This window comes from Cibotium barometz, chromosome 32 (genome assembly GCF_041138505.1).
Source record: "Cibotium barometz isolate CiBa-2024 chromosome 32, ASM4113850v1, whole genome shotgun sequence".
NCBI classification, from domain to species: Eukaryota; Viridiplantae; Streptophyta; class Polypodiopsida; order Cyatheales; family Cibotiaceae; genus Cibotium; species Cibotium barometz.
Genome location: NC_141077.1, coordinates 28407285 through 28423451, shown reverse-complemented (window position 1 = coordinate 28423451; position 16167 = coordinate 28407285).

The window sequence follows — 16167 nt, the reverse complement described above, 5'->3', positions numbered from 1 at the left end:
CAAAAAATGGCAATGTATGTCTGTTATGTGCTTTCATGTTGGCCTATCACCCTATTGACACTTGGTAGGCAAGGAGTATTGACACTTGGTAGGCAAGGAGTATTCCACTCCAGACCAATGCCCTGGGTTGATAGGGGGTAGCCTTGCCTAAGGTGAGCTAGTAGATTCCTAGAGAAGGCCTTGTGGTAAACATGGCACCAGGGTCAATATGCTAGTTTTGCTTTAGGGAGGTCGCCATTGTCTGTAAAAATTGTCACGTGCATAAAAGAAATAAAGGCAAAAGACTCCTATGACTCTGCCTTAGACAATTTGGGTGGGTAGTAACCTTCCCTTTTGCATGATACATGTGTACCTACATCTATCCTTAACCTGCTTGACTATGGACTAACACTCAATCCACTACCCTCCTAGAGGACTCTCGAGGTCCACTACCCACCTCTGATTACTCTGCATGTGGTGCAACATCAATTTTTCTTACATCTACATCTTCTCTTACCTTCACTCTTGGTGCATACCAGCTACTCATCTCATCAAAGACAACATCTCTACTTATTCACATCTCATGAGTGGTAAGGTTATAACATTTATAACCTTTCTACTCTAAAGCATAACCAATGAAAATGCATTTCGATCCCTTTAATCCAACTTTTTTCTCACTTTTTTTGGGAACATGCACATATGCAATATATCCAAACACTTCTAAGTGGACACATCCAATTTTATGCCTATAAATTTCTGTTGTTCAGGCATCATTCCATGAACAGCTATAGTGGGGGTCCTATGCATAATGTACACAGCCAGTAATTGCTACTACTTTTGCCCAAAAATAATATGGCATATTCTTTGTAGACATCAAGGCATGTGCCACTTCTGCAATGTGCCTATTTTTTCTTTCTACAACACCACTCTGCTCTGCGGAGTGTACCTGTGTGTAAACTGTCTCTTGATTTCTTGCTTTCTCAAGAAATCACTAACCTCATTGGAGAAATACTCTCTTCCACCTTTGATCTTAGGAATTTTATTTATATTCCTTTTTCCTTCTCAACCAAGACTTTAAATCTCTGAAAGTGAGCAAACACCTCACTTTTCTTCTTCATGAAATTAAGCCACACTTTCCTAGTGTGATCATCAATAAATGTAACATTATTCTTGCAACCTAGAATTGTTGCAGTCTTGGTCGGTCCCCATACATCTCAATGTATAATATCTAATGGCCTTACACTGACATGCTTTTCATGTGGGAAAGCATGTTTTCCCTCCTTACCAAGCACGGCATGCTTCACATACTTTATTTATACTATCAACCTTAAACTTTGGCAAACCTGTAACACTATTTTGGGCCTGCATAAACTTGAGTCATCACTGTATATTCACATGACCAATACACTTGTACCATATGTCAAATGATACCTATTCTATGCGCAAACATGGCTGCCTTTACCTCAAGCATGCTCACATCCAAAGTAAACATTCTACCATTTCTGTTACCCTTTGTAACCAAGCGGCACTGGTTTTTCAAGTCTTTATCCTTGAGGATTAAACGTCACTTACTGACCCTACTCAACCATCTGTCCAATAGAAACCAAGTTCTTTATAATATTTGGAACATGTAGCACATCTACCAAGTACTTTATTTTTCCATCCTACATAGACAATGGCACTTTACCAACATGCACAATGGGATACATAGTATCATCACCTATTTTTACATAAGCTAGTTTTTTCATTTTTTGTATGCCTCTAAATCATTCACCCCTGACTGGTCATGTGGTGTACTAGAATCCATATACCTATATCTTTATATCCTAACACATCTCCTATTGTGGAATTGAGCATGTGCTGCATCACAAATAGCTACTCACTTTTGCCTCACCCCCCTGTTTACTAGATGATGCATAGTTGCCTTGCTGCAACTTCCCACTTTTAATGTTAAGATACTTCTTAAAGAAATTCTTTGCCATGTGCCCTGGTTTGCCATGATAATAGCATTGTATGTTATTTATACTTTGATTTCTTTGCAAACCACCTTGGCCCCTTTGGCCCCCTGCCTCTAGACTAGCCTCTTCCATCTATGTATGATTGTTGTTGCTACTACAAATCATTAGACTGTTGTTGTCCATAATTCTAGTTTCTATGTTGGCAACGACCATGACCTCCACCTTTGCCTCTACCTGAATTGGAGTAAAAGGCCTATTATGATGTGTTCTTACTTTGTGATGAAGAGTCCTCACCAAGCAAATTTCTTCTATGATCAGCATAGATACTTAGTCCCAAAAGTTAGGACATTCTCTCTGACTGCTGCAATGAAGGTCTTAAATGGCTTGAATTCTTTGCCAAGCCCATTTAGACAACAAACACTCACTAAATCATCATCTTCCACCAATACATTGATAGACCCAAGGGATTCAATAATTCCCTTTATCTTTAAAGCATACTCATTGATAGACATGTGTTTCTTCTCCACATTATGTAGCTCTTGTTTTAGCTGTAATTTCCTTACGAGTCAGGAACATCTGCAGGCTCTACAACTATTAGAGTGTTGGCATCCTATATGTGTCCTATCATTATGACTGTGACACTGATATACATGACTTGCAAAGTAGAGTAAGGGCAAAGAAGTTGAGAAAGGGAAAAGTAGATAAGAAGAAGGAAGACTTAGCACATAATAGATAAAGATGGAGAAGTGTAGAGAAAGGGAAAAGTAGAGAAGAAAGGAAAACATTAAAATAGAAGAGAGTTTATTGGATAGAGCTTATTATGGTGACTTAAAATTAAAATATGACCTCTCGGGTTTGATGGCATTTTGTTTTTTTCTTCCTGGTATTTTCAAGTACGCCTAAAAATATACTTTGGCATTGAATGAATAAAAGATAGAGCTAAGTTCTAGGCTAATCCCCATCAGTGGCACAAAATATGTTCAAGTCAAGAGATTACTTTGCCTTATTGAATCCTAAATGTGGGTTTGATGGCTTGTCTATCAGGTCCTCACTACGTTCTCACATCAGAATGCTCCAACTATGGGATAGGAAGAAGATCTCTCTATACTAAGACAAAGGAAAGAAGAGAATGATGTTCATGGTAGTTCTCTGTATGCCTAGATGAAGGTAAGAAGAGAATTCCCTTCATGGTGTTTCTCCCTCATAATAGGCAGATGAAGAAGAAGCTAATGAGAAGGAGAAACCTATGGGCAAACCTATACATGCAAGCAATCCATCAAGCATGTAAGAATCCAATAGCATACAAGAAAACAAGATAAGATAAGAGAAGAGCTCAGAAGTATTCTAGTGCAAGGAAATGAATGTGTCTTGCTCAATGTAAAAAATGACTTATATACAAGTGACTAGATTTCACACTAGGCTAGATAAAACTGAAAAATAGCCCCAAGCCACTAGTTCTAGTCATAAGCAAGTACGTACACATTATTGACTTCCCTATTTAGCATTAATCTCATCACAAGGCCTCTTTATAAATTCCACCATCATCTTACAAAAGATAGGTGCCCGTTCTAGTAGTTAGATGGAAATCATCACCTTAGGGTAGGTCGAATGGGTGAAACCCTATTAACCTAAAAAATGGTTAACAAAAGGTTACCACTAAAGAATAGAGACCTAGAGCAACCTCAAAAAGGCAAAGGTAGTTTATTTATTTCTATGAGCTATAGAATCTTCGTCAACACTTAGTACCCTCAAGCTCTATGGAACATCAAGGTATTATTAGTTATGATCTAAGCTGTATTATACAAGTCATGTATTAGTTTTATATAAACTATTCATGTTTATTCATGAATTATTTGAATATAGATTTGAATAACGTATACAATTTATTATTTTTAGGTTTGAATAACCTACACAGTATTTGATTTGTTTTTTATAGATTTTGAGGTAGAGCAGAGAGAGAGAGAGAGAGAGAGAGAGAGAGAGAGAGAGAGAGAGATTTTTATATAATCAATGCTTCAAAATGTATTCTTTCAATTTAATTTTAATTTCTATATAAGGAATGCTTCAAAACGTACTCATTTGATTTGTTTTTCATTCTATATAAGCAATGCTTCAAAACATACTCATTTGATTTGTTTTTCATTCTATATAAGAAGCAGTGTTTTAAAATAGAGAGAGAGAGAGAGAGAGAGAGAGAGAGCTTTATTAAACTCTCTTCTTTCTTTGTGTGTGTGTGTGTGTGTGGTTCTCTGTGAGCACCCTAGTCACAAATGTGGGCCACGTATGTGTGTGGTTCTTTGTGACCACGCTAGTCACACAAATGTGGGCCAAGTGCATGTGATGGTTATGTGATCACCTTTGTCACACATATGTGGGTCAAGTGTGTGCACTTTGAACTTGGTAAGCTTGTGTGAGGATTGTGTCAGAAGGGAAGATGACCCATGGACCAAGGTGACAGTGTGACAATGCTCGTGGAGATAGAGATGTAACTTTCCAACAAAGAGTGGGTCTCTTGGAGCATGGATTGAGCTCGTGGTGGCCAATGCAAAGATCCTCCACAACAATATTGGAGTAGAGTTAGAGTAGATCCCTTGTTATGCTCTTTAATTTTTTTGCACTATATTGTTGGTTTTAGGAATCTTATCATTTAAAAAACACAAAAAAGAATATTATATTACTAGGAAGCTTATCTCATTAAATAAAAATAAAAATAAAAAACCATAAGAAACCGTGTAATTTGTGTGTGTGTGTGTGTGTGTGTGTGTGTGTGTATTATGCATCCAATACTGTCCCTGGATGATGCAAGTACTATGGAAATCTCTGTGTGTGTGTGTGTGTGTGTGGATGTGCGGCAGGCCACAAAGTCAATTTTAGGAAATCCAAACTCTTGCTAGACTCTTGCCAATGAAATTGAAGCTTGGCATACTCATATATGGCCATGGTAAATAATTGAGCCTTCATAAATTGTGCGTCATTTGGGATATCTGCCTAGCATGGGGAACACTACTACTAATGCACAGGCAGACTAGATATTACAGCACATAAAAGGGAAATTATACTACTAGAAGCTTTCCACTTGGCCTCTACATGTGCGCCAGAGAATAGTGCAATCTATACTCATTGCATATATTCATTTCTTTTTACCTCTTTTTCTTTGGCCAAGGGATCAGATTGATGCCTTTATGTCAGAAATAGTAGAGTTCTTTTGGAAATCAAAACACCATAAGAAAGCACTCAGGCTATTGTCAATATGGCAAAGCTATGTACTCCTCGTATGCATGGTGGACTAAACATCCTCAACATTCCTTGCACAGAAAGCTACTCTGTTGTCAAATTTTATAGCATAGCGGGGCAGCCTTGGTCATGGATGCTAGCTGCCATGTGTGTTATAATGAGATCCTTGGGCTTTGGTGATTGGATTACTACACACTAGGAGGTCGTGTTTGGTAATTTTGTTGGAAAGATACCCAGCTGCCCATATAGCATGCACCTTATTCAAGATTGGAAGAAAGTATTATAGCATGTGACATGGAATGGTCGTGACATGGTGCAAGGGAATTTGCTAAAGCATACATTGGACTGCAGCTCTTGCTCATCCATTGGCTTGCACACAACCAAGGAAAGCTTTCTTCTTGGCAAAAAAGGGCATAATTGAGATCCATGATGTGGTGGACCAGGCTAGAAACGTTAAGTCCTTCCCTATGTCTCAACGTAGTTTTGGATTGGGTATGCATTATAGACCTTTGTGGTGTGAGATATATGAGTTGATGTCCCCCTTTGCACCAATACCATCGCTTTGTATACATGACCGCGTGGCTAACTGGAAAGTTTTGGGGGTGCCTTTGGATATTATATTGGCTAAGCAGCCACCGCCATGGATTACGCCTAAATGTAATGATCTCTATATGTAATGATCTCTATATGTAAGAATTTATCTGTGAGGCTGCAGCCACCGCCATGGATTACGCATGTATGTAATGATCTCTGGCACTTACAAAAACCATGACTATGGTGGAGGGAATGTTTAAGAGGGATCTGGAGGAACGTTTTTCCCGTTGAAAGAATGCATGTTCCTCTGAAGATGAATGCTTGGAGTTCTCCTAGTGGGTGTGCTTCTGCACTCATGGGGCGTATCTATGCCTCATCATGCCGTGCTGTGGTGTGCAGACTGAGATGGTGTTGCACCTTCTTTGGTCCTGTCCACATTCCAAACTGCTCCTAAACAGGGTTTTAGCTTGCTTGCACATTAGATTTCCCACACACTTTTTTGGGGGACAGTTTCTTTGGTGTGCAGACTGAGACGGTGTTGCACCTTCTTTAGTCCTATCCACATTCCAAACTGCTCTCCTAGACAGGGTTTTAGCTTGCTTTCGCATTAGATTTCCCACACACTTTTTTGGGACACAGTTCTGGATATATGAAGTGCTGACAGTTGCACTCTGGCCTTATGCTGTGTTCTTCTCCTGGTGGGTACAGTTGTTGATTTGCAGACTTTCTCAATTTTTGTTAATTATTTCTGAGGACTTATAGTATGGGTCCTTTTCGGACTCACCATTGTACAGTGTATATTTCTTTGTGGGTTTTCACCTCGCACCACTGAGGTTTCCCACTAATAATATATCATTACTAAAAAAAAATTGTGTGTGTGTGTGTGTGTGTGTGTGTGTGTGTGTGTGTATTCATGACATGTAAGGGAAAGTCCAAGAAAAGGTAAAGTGGTGTCATAGGCATTAACTTAGAGGGGTGTTGATTTTTTCCTCGCTTGTTGTTTTGTAAAGCTAGGCTATAAAAATTCTTTAAAACTACCCCCACACATAAACCAAAATTGCGTGAAAATAACATTCATATCCACACACACACACGCAAACACACACACACACACACACACACACATATATATGTACACACATGTATATATATATACATATATATACTGACACACACACACACACACACACACACATACACAAACACACACACATATGTTTGTATATATATGTGTGTGTGTGTGTGTGTGTGTTTGTACTACAGTGTGTGTGTGTGTCACACACTATAGTACAAACACACACACACACACACACACACACATATATATACAAACATATGTGTGTGTGTTTGTGTATGTGTGTGTGTGTGTGTGTGTACATGTGTATGTGTGTTTGTGTGTGTGTGTGTACATGTGTATGCGTGTTTGTGTGTGTGTGTGTGTGTGTGTGTGTGTGTGTGTGTGTGTGTGTGTGTGTGTGTGTGTGTTGCTAGTTTAAAATATATACAATATCCACACATGAATAAATAAAACTATTCATGAAGCTATACCATATTGATTTAAAGAAATGTTATACATGAAATAAGTTCAACTATAAGTCATGTACATTTTAGGGTCAATGATGACAAGTTGCATCTAGTGGAAATAAAATTAAAATAGTAAGGGAAGCTTGTTTGAAATTAACCGCAAGAGAAGAGAAGGTAGGTCCTGTTACCTACATCCATACAAACAGACAAAACAATTTGTTAGCCTAAATGCATATTACAGGTGTCAGTGGACCTATCCACATGTTATAGATGTCACCCTATCTCCGTAAGTTAAAAACAAAAAGCCTAACCAAGCTAAATTATGTAAGTCCAAGTAGCACTTAACATCGCATGTACTGATACATCCAGTTATTATGTGTTTATCCAACAGTCACCATTAAATTTATGTTGAAAGAACCTCCATTTGGCAAGTTCAATAATATCTTACAAATCTTATGAATTTTTTATGAGCCAGCCTGTGTCTCTATCAATCTTGAAATACTGCTACAGATATAGAAGGAGGACCTGAACATAACTAGATCAAATAGGTGAAAGGGGAGTGTACTTCCTCTCAGTAAGAGTAGACCAAGTGAGCTGAAGATAGCAAAGTATTCATTGCAAACCTGTATACAATTTCTAAGGAGCAGCACCCCTAGAGCTAAACCCTGTAGGTTTTAATAAGATGTTACTATTTGAAATAGACTTTTAAAAATCAGTAAGACTGTAAAAACACTTATGAGTGAAGATGTAAAGTATGTTGAGTCAGGTTTGAGTCAAATAGCATCAACTGAGAGTCATCAGTCTTTGACAGGGTCAACTGAGAGTCATCAATGTCCGACAGGGTCGGGTGAGTGTCAAAACCCATCATAGAAGAATAGAGTTAGTCTTTTTGGGTTGAGAGGAAGCTATTTTGGGTTTAGTTTGACAGTCAAAAGTCAGTCTAAGTCAGTCAAACAATTTGTGGGCTGAAGGATATCTAACAGAGTCATCTGGAAGATAGTTGATGTCGGTTTAATGGTTATAAGGCTAAATCTTAATTAGATTTAAGGTTTTGGAAGGTTTTTAAGCCTTAGAGGATATATAAGTGGAAAGATCTGAGTTAGATCAATCAGCTGAACTAGATAGGACTCAGGCAGTCATCATAGCTAAAGGTCAACTAAAGTGAGGTAAGAGACTGTAGTGTTCAATCTTTGTAGGATCTAAAGTTTTTGAAGGTCTACGAGTGTCAAAGGAAACAGAGGTAAGGAGATCTGAATTAGCTGAGTCAACTAAATCAGTTTAGTCTCAGCAGAGGTGAGTCAAATAAGAGTCAGTAGAGGACAACTAACATATTTAGTAGGGTCCTAGAGCTAGAGATTCGAGGATTGAAGATTGCTGGTTTTGGAGAAAAATCTGAAGGCTTGGAGGACAAGAATTTGACAAAGGTCAACAGCAATTAGCTGAATCAGATTACAGTCAGGTAGTGGTCAGCTCTGAGAGTCCAGTAGGGGTGAGTTTAGGTCAACAGGTTGTCAAAGAAGGTCAACTGAGGAGATAGGGTTGAAGATCAAGGTTGTTCAAAGTCATATCTGACCTAAGAAGATCAAGGTTGTTCAGAGTCATATCTGACCTAAGAAGATCAAGGTTGTTCAGAGTCATATCTGACCTAAGAAGATCAAGGTTGTTCAGAGTCATAATCTGACCTAAGAACATAATGATGCATATGAATATACTTTCAAAGATTAGTTTAATTACTTGCAAAATCCTAGCATATTCAGATATGAAAAATAGTATTTTTCTTAAGTACTTTTGTGTACCTGGGTAGAAGGACCCCCTGCAGAGGCAAGGGTGAGAGACATCGTGTAATGCTCAATAAGAAGGCACACAGACTAAGTGATTTTAAAAACCCACCTCCATTCTAATATATGGGTCATGACTAAGGTAGAGCAGAGGAGTCTTCCATCTTCAGCATAGCAGCAGGTGCCGCAAGAACGTTACTGCCCACCACCATCCCTTGTAAGATTATGATGACCAATCATGTACAAAGGCGCAGTAGAGTCGCAAACAACCCACAGAAGTATTAGATATAAATGCGACATGGGAATTTGTGCTTTTTGTCTAAGGATAAGAAGGCAATCAGATGTTAGTAAGTGTACAAGGTCAAGCATAACTCAGATGGATCGGTGAGTAGGTATAAAGCAAGATTGGTTTATACACAAACATTCGGCATTAATCATGAGGAGACATTTAGCCTAGTTTTTCAAGCATGGAAACCATGAGAGCTATCATTGTTATGGCTGCAGCAAAGGCTTGGTCTTTATAGTAGATGGATATAAAGAATATATTCTTTCATGGTGATTTGTAAGAACAAGTTTACATGATGTAGCCAACTAGGTCATGAGAGTGATGCACATCCAAATTTTGTGTACAGGTTATGCAAAGCCTTGTATGGCTTGAAGCAAGGACCTAGGCCATAAAAACGTAACTACCCACCACCATCCTTTGTAGGGTTATGATGAACATTCATGTACTACGGCGCGGCAGAGTCGCCAACAACCCATAGGTCCAATGTGAAAGAGTTGCAGAAGTAAAAAAGCCTAGTAAAGTAGGCTATCATTGCAATTTGTGCCATTACACATGTCATATGAGCACAAATGGAGTAAGTGTGTGTGTGTGTGTGTGTGTGTGTGTGTGTATTTATATGTGTGTATATATGTATATGTATATGTATATGTATATGTATATGTATATGTGTATGTGTACATGTGTATATATGTATGTGATATACATGTCATATGAGCACAAATGGAGTAAGTGTGTGTGTGTGTGTGTGTGTGTGTGTGTGTGTGTATGTATATGTATATGTGTACATGTGTATATATGTATGTAAATACATGTGCATATATATGTATGTGATACATATATACATGTGTGTGTGTGTGTGCGTGTGTGTGCTAACTTCATTTTGGGCTCAACAAAGGAGGGTGTCGAATATGTCTTGCGAACATACATTTTGCTGTTTTTTACAAGAAAGGGCTAAAGTGAATGTTTCACAAACATAACATCTCTACTCACAAGAATCCGCTTGGTAGCAGGATAATAGAGACGATAACCTTTACTTTCCGAGCGGTATCCCATAAAAATACATTTAACAGACTTATCGTCAATCTTGCTTTGCGAAGTTGCTCAAGCACAAATGCATAGAAAGACAACCAAAAATGTGTAAGTGAGCCACAGAGGACTTTATTTCATTCCAAGCTTCAAATGGCATAATTGTATGCAAATCCTTTATAGGACACCTGATCAAAACATATGTTGCACACAGAGTGCACACATGACTGCTTCTAGCTAGAAACCATGAGGTAACTCCGAACTTTTGACCATACAACGTGCCATCTCCATGACATACGTGTTTTTACATTCAGCTACACCATTTTGCTGAGGTGTATAAAGCATAGTACATTTGTGTTTTATCCCATGATCAGCCATGTATGCATGAAACTCCTTAAACTTATACTCCCCTCCTCGATCAGTATATGCAAGGTACCAATCTTACATGCAAAAGCATTTTCAACCATAATAGAAAAGTGCTTAAAGCACATAAAAACCATGATATGCCCAGGTATGTCTAGAATAATCATGAATGTGACAAAATAGAGGTCGCCATCAATAGATGGTGTCCTCATAGGGCCACATACATCACTGTGTATAAGCTATAATTTTTGAAGAGCTCTAACTAAACAATCTTTGGGAAATGATGCTCGCTACATTTTTCCAAGAATACAGCACTCACAAACATGTTTGATAGGGACTTTAAGATGTGGCAGCTCAACCACCATGTTATGTTTATACAAACACAGTAAACTGCCAAAGTTTAAGTGACCAAAGCGTGCATGCCACAACTTAGCCTCACCCATTGCCTTTGTGGTAGAAACTATAGATATAGCATGCCTTTGTCTTTCATATGCATCTAGCCTATAAAGGCCATGAGACAAAGTACCAAAAGCAACAATTATATTGCCTTCACTGTGATCATGAACAATGCATCTGTCATCCACAAACTCGACCACTAAGCTAGCCTTAGCAATTGTAGAGATAAATAACAAGTTCTTCTTGATCCCTAGTACATATAATACATCTGAAAGCGTGATTGTTCCACCATTTGCAATAGTGAGAACAATTTTACCAACTCTTTTTACATGATATGAGAAGTTGTTTGCACATGTAATAGTGTTTCCCTGTGGAGCACATTCAAGTGATGATCAGAAGTAATGTGCTTACTAGCACCACTGTCAAAATACCAGACATATATATCTATAAACAGCCATCAATACATCCTTATGCGAAGGGTCAAAACTGCACTGCACAATGAAAGCCCAATCATCATGTGCATAGTTTACAGATTCTTTGTTTTTTGCATTAGATGCTGATGCATCAGCTACTATAGCCATACCTGAGTCTTTGTTTTTCTCCTTCTCTCTAGCCGCCTCCTGCACTCATTAATGTAGTGACCAAGTTTCTTGCAATAGTTGCATTTTCTCTTTTTATTTGGCTTGTCGCCTTCCTTGTCTCACGATGACTCTGATTTTGGCTTGTAACTACCCTGAGAGAAAGGGATTTATCCTTGCCTCTTTATTGACTGGCAATAAAAGTCTGATCTCCTGCACGCATGACAGATCTGTTTTGCATGGATTGCTCTTCTTGCTGCAAGAGCACAGAAACCAACTCCTCAAACTTCAAGACATTTATATTGCCTTTCATCTCATGAGTCTAATGGTAGAAGCAAAACGAGTCCGGTAACGCATTCAAGACAGTAGCACCAATGAACTGCCAAGATATACTTCATCAACACTGGCCAACTTCTCCTTAAATTCCTTGAATTTTGTAAGGAAACTGTCCATGGAGTCTCCCCCATCCATATGCTCTAACTCTAATTGCTTGTGTAGATAAGTAGCATGTGCTTCATAACGTACCTGGTACAATGACGCAAGTGCATCCCAAGCATGTTTAGCAGTCCTACATGTCTGAATGTGAGGACTAGTACTCCTCTTGATTGACAAAACAAGCAACGCATGTGCCTGCACGTCTCTTCCATCCCACTTTGTTTGTTCCTACGTTGGAGGTATGCTATGTTGTGGTAATACACCATGTGAAACTAAGTCGGTGTCTGCAGATTTGCCTTCTGCATCATGTTCATCATATAGGACCATGAAGGATAGTTGGTCTTGTCAAGCTTATCCTCTGTGAAATAATATCCGAAATACATCACTGTCTGCCATTTTTAATAATACACAAGAAAGTAATCACGCAACCTACAAAGTGTTGAGTGCTCCTTTAATGCAACCAAGGTGGGTAAGTAAGTAATTACACAACCTACAAAGTGTTGAGTGCTCCTTTTGACACAACCAAGGTGGCTGCTAAAATAAGGTGCTGACAATGGAGACCTGCAAGGTGTATGAAAGAAATGTATAGTATAGTGAGGAGAAATTTTGCTTGTAAGATGTAAAGATTGATGTTACTAAAGTGTAGCCCATAGACAAGATCCAGTGTGGTGAGTGTCTGTTGGCTTGCTCGTGTATCTACACAACCGTCTATAGTAGCTCTAACAAAACTACTCCAGAATCTGATGAAGTACAGTGTAAATCCAATCCTCAAAGATGTCTGCAGAAAACCAAAAACCGTGTGAACGGCCCCCAAAACACAAAGTACTACACACCTTACAATCCTCTTTCTTCTCCCAGAAGAAGGGCTCCTCAATCCGATTCAAGAAGATAGGCAACTCAGGGTGAAGGAAAAGCAGCAGCACAGGGGCGAGGAGCGTATGCTTTGATACCAAATGTTGGCAATAGGATTGTAGGAATGCACACACACAGTGGAGAAGCTTAAGGGAGCACACAATGAGCTGATATAGGAGTGTATGCTTTGATACCAAATGTTGGCAATAGGGTTGTAGAAATGCACACACACAGTGGAGAAGCTCAAGGGAGCACACAATGAGATGATATATAGATAATGAATGTGTGCTATATAAAGATAATAAGTATACCCCAAGATGGGTGTATACTAGCACGAGGAAAATACCTCCTATAGAGATAAAAAGTGCCCCAACTGGTCCTAGTGTGTTCACACACATCACTACCAAATATGGCTACACCAAGCATCCACATGCACCAAGCCTCGTCATCAATAGGCCATCCACATATGTATCTTAATGATGGGGGGGGACATGGTGCTAGTCCACATGTCCCAACTGGTCCTAGTATGTTCACACACATCACTACCAAATATGGCTACACCAAGCATCCACATGCACCAAGCCTCGTCATCGATAGGCCATCCACGTATATCTCTTAATGATGGGTGGGACATGGTGCTAGTCCACATGTTACGACCCATTTCCTGGATCCCCTTCAAATGTGTAGGAACCTCCTTGATCTTCGAAGAAGACAAGATCGTTCTAGTTTTCACTTGCCTCTTCGTCAGCTATCTTCACCATCACACAAAATTAACTCACCACCACTAAAGACAACGCCAGTAATAACACAGTCTATTCTCTCACACCACCTTAAGATTGGGAATCTTACCTTGCCGTGCCAAACAATTCTCCACCATTGGTCATTTCCTATAAAAGGAAGGTGGCCTTGGCACATGATTCCACAAAGTAAACCATGGGCCCTCTTTCTTTACATGGGTCCAAACACCTCACAACCCTCAAGATAAGGCCTCGCATGAAGCGGCCTTACCCTGAGCTTAATGCCAAATAGGGAAATCATAAACTGCATGTAAATACTTGCTTAAGACTAAAACTACTAGCCATGGACCTTTTTAAAGCTTTATTCGACCTAGTGTGAAAGCTAGTCATTTGTATATAAGTCATTTTTGACATTAAGCAGTACACATTCATTCCCTTGCAATAGAACTAGTGGGGCCATGGACCTTTCCTAAATTTTGTCTAAACTAGAATGAAATCTAGTCATTTGTATATAAGTCATTTTTGGCATTAAGTAATACATCTAAGCTCTCGCTCTTCTCTACTCTCTTGCTTACTTGTGTTTTATCAGATTCTTGCATAGCTTGGTGGTTACTTGCACGAATATGATTGAGTATAGGCTTCTCCCTCTCATGAGTTTCTTCTCTCCCACCTAACGAGCGACAAGCAAATGATATTCTCTTCTTGCCTCTATCTAGGCAAAGAGAGCCCTACCTTCACTTCCATAGGCATGGAGTCTCTTCTATGTGATAACAAGGAGAGGATAAAAACAATAGGCTAGCACACCTGTAAGGGAAGTTGCATTTATAGCTCTATGTCAAAGTACCAACAAACGACACTTGTTTTGGCAAAGGCTAAGGTAAGCTCTTGTCTTGAACACACACACGTATACAAGCTTGTGATAATCCCCAGTCAAGCAAACATGCAGGACATCAAAGCATCTCCATACCATCTCCAAAAGGAGCTCACAACATAGAGATGTCGGTCACAAATCCTTGTGCACTAAAGCCAACAAACACATGATACGTAATACATGACACATGGTTTACTATACATTCAGTGTGGTACACTGAATTAAAATTTACCATCAAATGGATTACAAACAGACATATGTAACTATTATTAAGGTTACTAATAACTAGGTTTTAAAAGAAAGAAATAAAGCATGCTTTACACACACACACACACACATGCACACAAAAATAGAGAGAGAGAGAGAGAGAGAGAGAGAGAGAGAGAGAGAGAGAGAGAGAGAGAGAGAGAGATCATGACTACTAGCAAGAAAGCATATTTATTAACTCAAGAAGTATCAACACTTGTGAATGCGGCCATTTTACTCATTCACCCTCATTGGGCAATAAATAATATTGACACGAAGCTTACTTCAAAGGCCAATTTTACAAGGTTGTTATTGTGTTCATGATTAGTAACTATTCAAAATTATATGCCAAAAAAACATAACACATACCATTGGATGTACACATACATTTGATATTCACATACATGGCATATTACATATAAATCAAATGACATTTGACAGAACAATTAGGTAGAAGGTTTATAAAAGAAAGCATGGTTTCATTCTCTTTATTGTTTGTGTGTGTGTGTGTGTGTGTGTGTGTGTGTGAGAGAGAGAGAGAGAGAGAGTGCTATTAGCAAGAAAGCATAGCTTCTAACTCAAGAAGTGTAAACATTTGTGATTGATACCATTGGAGATGGACTTATCATAGCCTACTAGTGCAAACTTTCTTCTTTAAGTTTAAGCCTGCTAACAAAAAACTTGTAACTCTCTCTCCCTCTCTCTTGCATACGTGTATGCACGCGATCATGCACACGAGCGCTTGTGCACACACGCACACACCCGCCTTCTTCACCTTGTCACCATCATCTTTTTCTTCTTATGGATCTTCTTCTTGTGCTTTCTCATTCTCTTATTCTCTGTCTTATTATTATTATCATTATTGTTTCTTGAATATGGAACCTTACCTCATCAAAATCTCTTCTTACTTATTTCAAAAATCCAAATCCATGAGAATTTTCTATGGATGTTTCAAAAACAAGGCTATTGATCATATCAACTTTGGCCTTAACGCTAGCATTTTTGGGAGAAAAAGGAGCCGTTAAGGAGCCCTTACTTGCCATTGGGGCCTAACAACACATTAATAATTCAAATAACCCAACCCTAACTGCATGTAATAAAAGCCATGGTGCCACTTATCTTTCTTACAACACATTAATAATTCAAATAACTCTAACTACATGTAAGAAAAGCCATGGTGCCACTTATCTTTCTTAGGATCATCCAAAATTGGCATATTTATGTGCACATTTGTGACAGCAATTGTGACAATCTTAAGGGCATAAACTCACCACATGATGGTGGATTAAAATTGCCATGTGACAATATTAAGAGCATAAACTCGCCAACATGATGGTGGATTGAAGTCCTAACTAGCTCTGAGTTCTCAG